At 38.3% G+C, this 6,119-nt stretch overlaps 1 non-coding gene across 1 annotated transcript; it reads right to left on the bottom strand.

The window, feature by feature from the left end:
- Nucleotides 1-5,632: 5,632 nt before the first annotated feature.
- LOC122049846 lies at nucleotides 5,633-5,738 on the bottom strand. The gene has a single exon (XR_006131100.1). It is a non-coding gene; the product is annotated as a small nucleolar RNA R71 (small nucleolar RNA).
- Nucleotides 5,739-6,119: the final 381 nt, after the last annotated feature.

Raw genomic sequence — 6,119 nt, 5'->3', positions numbered from 1 at the left:
AAGTCCTAACAAGTCAGTCGCTCTTTCGCTGTGTCCACTAAAGGAAGTCTTGGTCATCTTGCCCAGTAGGCATGACTCGCATGTCTCATATGATTCAAAATCAAATGAGTCCAGCAAACCATCTTTATGGAGCTGGGATAAGCGTTTGTCATTTATATGACCTAAGCGACAATGCCAGAGATATGTTTGGTTCATTTCATTTGATTTGAATCTTTTGATATTTATGTTATAGATGAGGTTCTCTAAGTCTAGAATATAGAGTCTGTTCATCAGAGGTGCACTACAATAGAACATATCATTTAAGTAAACAGAACAATATTTATTCTTTATTACAAAAGAAAAGCCTTTCTTGTCCAAACAAGAGACTGAAATGATGTTCTTAGTAAGAGCAGGCACATAACAACATTCATCTAATTCTAGTACAAGCCTAGAGGACAGAGATAGATAGTAAGTCCCTACAGCAATAGCAACAACCCGTGCTCCATTGCCTACTCATAGGTCCACCTCACCCTTTGTCAATGCCCTGCTATTTCTCAACGCCTGCACATTAGTACACATGTGAGAAGCACATCCGGTATCCAATACCCATGATGCAGAAATAGATAGATTGACTTCTATAACATATATACCTGAAGTAGAAGTCTCACTTCTCTTCTTCTTGAGATCTTCCAGATATACTTTGCAGTTCTCTTCTAGTGCCCGGTCTGACCGCAGTGGAAGCAGGTAGCATCCTTGGCAACCCCTCCTTTAGGTTTCAGTGCATTGTCTTTGCCCTTGGCTTGAGACTTTCCCTTACCTTTAGGCTTGACCTTGCCTTTATGCTTTTGCACCATTAAAATGGAGTTGGGCTTTACCTTCTTAAGGTTTAGCTCAGCAGTTCTCAACATGCTTAGCAGCTCGAGCAGTGGCTTGTTAATTTCGTTCATGTTGTAATTCATGACAAATTGACTGTAGCTCTCTGGCAAGGATTGCAAGATCAAGTCTGTGGCCAGCTCTTGGCCAAGTGGGAATCCAACCTCTGTAGGTTTTCTATGTACCCAATCATCTTGAGCACATATGGACCTACGGGAGTCCCATCTTGCATCTTACATTGAAACAGTGCCTTGGAGATCTTGAATCTCTCGTGCCTCGCTTGTCCTTGATATAATTGACGAAGATGTTCAACCATATCATAAGCACCCATCAACTCGTGTTACTTCTGAAGCTCAGAGGTCATGGTTGTGAGCATGAGGCATGACACATCTAATGGGTCGTCTTGATGCTTCTTATAAGCATCTCGGTCAGCTCGCGTGACAGTGGCAGGAGGTGCCTCGGGAATGGGCTGCTCCAGGACGTACAGTTTTCGTTCTTGTGTGAGAACGATTCTCAGATTCCTGTACCAGTCCAGGAAATTAGCTCCATTGAACTTGTCCTTATCAAGGACAGAACGCAGAGAGAAGGTGTTCGTATTTGTCGACATGGCAATCTACAACAGAAAAATGCAGAAAATAAATATCATATTCCACTAATCATTTAATTAGGCCTTTAATTAATTGATGCTCCCACTGAATTATAGAATTTTTGTAGAATCAAGTCATGGATGTTGTCAAACCACACTACTAGATTCATACCGATTAGTTATAGCTCTCGTGGGGCAAGATCCACATCATACTACGCCTTGAGTTAGCTTTGGCTAAATTGCCCAAGACTTAGTATGATCGGTAGATAACTAATTATCAATTACATCTCTATGCAACTCTTGTTTATAGGATCAACAATCTCATTTACATTAAAACTTGAGTTAGCTTTGGCTAAATTGCCCAAGATTTAGTATAAATGTGATTTTTATCCTATCATCCAACTGTTGGAAAATGCCTATAGTTATACCCGATCTAATTGAGTTAACTATTTATACTCAATCTAATTGAGTTTGTACTCACCCAAGCCTTGATAGGCGGGACCAAGATTGTCCCTCCGCACCCTACCAAGATAATATGCGTTGATCTGCTTTGGCAGATTCAACAACAACAAATGATCGAGGTAGTGATGGGTATCAAGACTTGGTAGGCATATCGAGTTGACTTGATTAAGATCTAATCTAATCGTGGATTCTTATCTTATATGCATCAAGGCACTAATTATCCTACTCTAGCATGCATCACATACACACAAGCAATGAATAATTAAATTTTGATTAGGTCATAGCCCTACTACGATCTTATCAAGCCAATGAGAAGATTGAACGGTCAACCTAGGGTCAACAGCTTCTCCAAGCTCCTCCCTTTGACCGCTATGTGTTGCTCGCACCCTCCTCGTAACTCCTTCTTGAGTGGACCGTCCACCGCTCCATTTTGTACATTACAAGTATAAAACTCGAGTTACATTTGAGTCTAAAACTATTTACAATAGGAAATATAAAAGAGAGGTACGACGCGCAGGTCACATATAAGAAATACAACATGCACAATCACACAAAAATGACGCGCAGACCATATTATGAATTACAACACATTTTGTCCAATCAAATTGGGGTTTTGGGCCATGGCCATCACAAAATCATACATAATTCTAAATTATGTATTAAATATAAATTTCTATAATTTTACTACTATTTTTACGATTTTATGAGTCACAACTTCCCAGCGGTCTCGTTTAGCGATTTTAGGGCATGATCGCGGGGCAATGCCCCTTGCGGGGTTAGGGGCAGCGCCCCTTCTCACGAAATGAGTCTCACGAGTGTCCTATTATGATCTTACAACGCCTTAAGCCACTGTTCCAAAATAATTTGGGCGAGACCTTGCCGTTTCGGAAGGTTTTTCTCGGTAGTCGAAGCCTACAAGTGTCCAAGCACTTGTTGCTTCGCCTCTACGAGAAAAATACTCATAAAAATACATAAAAATAGTAAACTTACAGAAACTTACAGATATGATATTTTTCATAAAAATACAAATGAAACATGTACACACTTCGCACGTGGCTCTGATACCACTGTTGGGACTTTCGGGCCACAAAAACTATTTTTTTTTGCGTTGCGGAAACCCCGAAGTCTTGCCACGGATCCGTGCAAAGACATATAAAATAAATCATGTACATGTTTTATCCTAGATCTACATGAAAAAGGGAAGTATACCTTTGAAGCGAAGCCCTTCGCAAATCCCGCTCGTCCAAGGTCTGTCGGATCTCAAGTGTGTTCAAGTGTACACACCTCTAGAAGTATCCACACAAACAAGAGATGGAGAGGAAACCTTAGAGTGTGCTAGCACCCCAAGGAGTCTCGGCCAAGGAGGAGAGGGAGAGAAGAGAAGAAGAGAGGAAGGAAGAAGATAGATTGAATGAGCACACAATGCTATTCAAGCACCATTATATGGCCGACCACATTTAGAGGGTTTTAAACCTCCATGGGATACCAAGAGTCATGGCTCTTGGTCTCCCTCATGAGGTGGCACTTGGTCAAGTCAATCTTGACCAAGTAAAGAAGCCTTGATGATGTGGAACACCATCATTGGCCGGCCCCATGCCATGTCACAATAAGGTGACATTTGGTCAAGTCAAACTTGACCTCTTATCTCCCATGGTTGATCAAATATAACCATTTGATTCGAACTAATTTAATTTAATGAATCTATAATCATTGAATTAAATTGACTCAATTAATCATAATCTAATTTGACTCATTGGAAACATGAATCAAATTGAGTCCAACTCAATTAGTCTAATTTAGATTACTCTTAATCCAATTTGGTTCATCACATGAACCAAATCCTCTTGGTCCATCATATGAACCTAATCTCCATCTAATTGCCCTTTGTGTGTGACCCTATAGGTTCTTGTAACGTTGGCAATGTTCCTAAACCCATTTAGAAACATAAGTAATGAGCGGTATCTAGCAACACATCATTACTACCCAAGTTACAAGAATGTTGAGATCCAACATCACCTTTGTGACTACTAATTGTGACTCTCACAATATGTGACAATGTCCTTCTATCCTTGATATCTAGATTGATCAATTTGAAGCATAGACTGTGTCATCCTCTAATCAATCTATATTTTGAACTCCAAGTAGACTCACTCTAATCAATTGAGCTCAATATCTCATATTGACTCATTTGGGCATGACCATGCACTTAGTGATCTCACTCTATCAAGAATAATGATGTCACTCCCGTCATATAGGAGGGATAGAACCCATCTACATCACTCACATTCCTCCGCATAATTTGCTACATACCTAGTAATCGCCTTTATAGTCCACCCAGTTACGGGTGACGTTTGACGAAGCCAAAGTATGCAACTCCTTATGTAGGGAACCATGGTGACTTCAGGTCCAAGGACTAATAGTTATACTAATAATCACATGAGAAAGTATATGACACTCATATAACGATCTATGATACTTTCTCATGGCGGGTCATTCAGCATACACTCTCCAATACATACCCATGTGTCAACTTGATATCTTTATATCCATGACTTGTGAGATCAAGTCATCAAGTTGACCTACATGCTAGTCTCGTCGTATTAACATTGTCCCTGAATGTTAATACTTGACTAGGAATGATTAAGAGTAGTGTTCTCTATATCATCTCACTATCGATTCAACCAATCGATTGATATAGATAAGAACCTTTTACTCAAGGACGTTATTATACTTAGTTATTTAGCACCAATACAAGTATGTATAATAATCATAAAGAAAATGCCTTTATAAATATATAGGAATATGATACATGAGTCCATACAACAATCATCATATGATTGGCTCTAGGGCTCTAACTAACACCGACAACCTTCTATAATTGATGGACAATTGAGAAATAAGATTTGGTAGATCATTTACATTGAAGAGCCTTATAAAGAAACCAAAACTCCTAGGACACCCCTTTTATCAAAGCCCTTATTCTTGTTTGTTATTCTTTCATCTCTATGTTTTCCTTTGCATAGTTGCATTTAGCTTTTGATAATCAATTGATTAGTTGTTTAGCTAATTTGCGTTGATAAATCTTTAGTGGTTATTCCAATCCCTGTGGATATGATATCTTTTATTATTACTTACGACATTTCCGTATACTTGCGAAACGTCAACAAGTTTTTGGTGCCGTTGTCGGGGACTGTTTTCGATTAACATTAGTTAATTAGCATATGAGTTACTCTAGACATTTTTGTTTTTCTTTTTGCATTTTCCTTCTTGCTTCTCATGTTGTATTTTATTTCTTGTCTTTGATTCTTCAATTTTTTTTTCTTCTAATAATTTTTTCTTGAATATTCATGAGCACTAACATGTCAAGCAGGGCCATGAAAAATTTTTCTACACCCTTTTCTGCAAGATTTTTTTCTCCCATTGTGCAACCTCAAATTGAAGCAAAAAGTTTCCAACTAGACCCAGAGTTAATTTTTATGATACAAGGTCACAAATTTGGAGGAGAAGTATCAAAAAGTCCTTATCTGCATCTTGAAACATTTTTAGAGATTTGTGATATGGTGAAATGTGAAGGAGTATCATCAGATGTAGTTCGATTGATGGCATTTCTTTTCAGTATCAAGGATAAAACAAGGACTTGGTTATATTCTCTCCGTCCTCAAAGCATCACAAGTTGGGAACAATTGGAGAAGCAATTTCTAAATCATTTTTTCCCTCCAAGCAAAATAGTGTATATGAGGAATTGCATAACAAATTTTGCTCAGGCATACGGAGAATCATTATTTGAAGCATGGGATAAATTTAAGAGTCTTCAAAGACAGTGTCCTCATCATGGTTTTGAAAAATAGTTGATTTTGCACATATTATATGGGGGAATTTCTTTCTCAGACAAGAGTTTATTAGATTCATCAGCTGGAGGTTCTTTTATGGACAAAAGTGTAGATGAAGCATATATGTTAATTGATCAAGTGACATTGAACCTCCATGAATGGTCAAACATAAGTTGGATGAAATCTCCCTCAAACATTCAAGAAGTGCAAGCCATAAATGCTATAGAGCCTGTCAAACAAATTGTAACTCAACCATCTATGAGTTTTGAAAATCACAAGTCACAGAATGGGGAGTTCAAACATTTAGGGGCAAAGATTGAAAGTATTGTTTCAAATTGGTTTAAAGAAGATCCCCCTCTTTCGCAGACAAGATCTAGTGAAAAGTGTGA

This window comes from Zingiber officinale, chromosome 2B, assembly GCF_018446385.1.
Source record: "Zingiber officinale cultivar Zhangliang chromosome 2B, Zo_v1.1, whole genome shotgun sequence".
In the NCBI taxonomy this organism is placed as follows: domain Eukaryota; kingdom Viridiplantae; phylum Streptophyta; class Magnoliopsida; order Zingiberales; family Zingiberaceae; genus Zingiber; species Zingiber officinale.
Note: the sequence above shows the minus strand (reverse complement) of the source record. Positions and strands in the feature narration are given on the sequence as shown.